The following is a 1,519-nucleotide window of genomic DNA, read 5'->3' as shown; positions in this document are numbered from 1 at the left end:
GGAATGAGTCTCAGATTCAGACCAAACGTGAGCCCATTAGCTGTGTGTTTCTTGACACTTGATTAAAGGCAAGCTGCACTTGTATATTAATCTGTCAGACTCCCTTTAACTAAACTATTTTGTTTCAGCCCCTCTGAGGAACATATTAATATTCCTCATGTTTTTCAAAAGTCACTTTTACACCACGGCAAATATGTCTCTTTCAAACGTTTCAAGAAACATAGGACAGTTATGAAAAGGTGCTATTTCAGTACAGGTTTAGTGTCAATGCCTTATTTAGGACATCAGATTGATGTTTAGCATGATTTTTAACTACCTGCATTAAAAAGAAAAACAGATGAAGCAGAGGTAAGGAAACACTGAAACAGAACATGAATGACTTAAAACATTAATATATTTCTTATGCTACATTTTTTCCATCTCGAAATGTTTTAAGATTCATGTTCTGGAGGAAGATAGAAAGTGTACCAGCAGCTATTAATTAGTTATCTATTGGCCTGAAATCACCTTCAGTTTGTAATTATGAACTCACAGCTTTAAATTCGTATTTCATGTACATCTGCACTTTGACTCACAAAGTCCTTAATATCTTTACCAGAATACTTGGCATACTGATAGCTCTCAGGAGTGGAGACACCGGAACGAATTGCACAACAGACCTTAAACCAAGCTTCTAGCACTTAATTCTAGAAAGTGTACTGAATTTGAGTAATAAAATTTAAGATAAGCATCACAGCTGGTAACCTCTCAAATTTTAAGCCCATTTTAAAGCCTAAATTTAAGGTGTAGATTCACACGAAGAAAAAAAGGAATCAAAATTCTTTCCCCACAGGTATCTAAATACTACTAAATCAACAAAAGAAAGATTTACTAAAATCTGTACAATTAATTTCCACTTTTATTCTTTCAAAGCCACTTTGAAACATGAAACAGGACCCCTGTAAAACTTTTAGAAGACCACTGAGATTTCTTTGTGACCTGTATGAGTTAATGCTGTACTTCAGGAAAGAAGTCTGCTGCTTCTAGTTGCAAGACTTAAGACAGATCAACCACTTTCTTGGGTCACATCCATCCTATATCCTACATTTTTGAAACACCCTGGCAAATAGTGTGGAATTGATGACCTAAACTGAACCTCTTTAAAAATCAAGTTGCCAAAAAGTATATAAAAGAAATCTCCGATTTAATCTCACCTACACTGTAAACAGTTTATTCTGGAACTAGATCTAATGTATCTCCCCAGAACAGATTGGAAGGATTACACTTATGCAAGCTTTTGGTTTTTTTCCTTTGCTGCAGACAACTGTGCAAATGCAATACACTTAATTTGTAGAAATAGTAATTCCTAAATTACTGGACAGAAAAAAAAAGGCACAAATCACAATGGAACCCCTCGGGTCAGTGAGCTTTAAAACCCGTAAGTCCAGTGAAAACAACAAAGGAATCCGTCACTGGATCCATCTAGGTGTATCCATCACACAAACTTGATTCCCTCTACGACGAGTAAACTCTGGGAAAC

The sequence above is a fragment of the Acanthisitta chloris genome, unplaced genomic scaffold (genome assembly GCF_000695815.1).
Source record: "Acanthisitta chloris isolate BGI_N310 unplaced genomic scaffold, ASM69581v1 scaffold10691, whole genome shotgun sequence".
Lineage (NCBI taxonomy): Eukaryota > Metazoa > Chordata > Aves > Passeriformes > Acanthisittidae > Acanthisitta > Acanthisitta chloris.
This window is presented reverse-complemented; position numbering follows the sequence as displayed.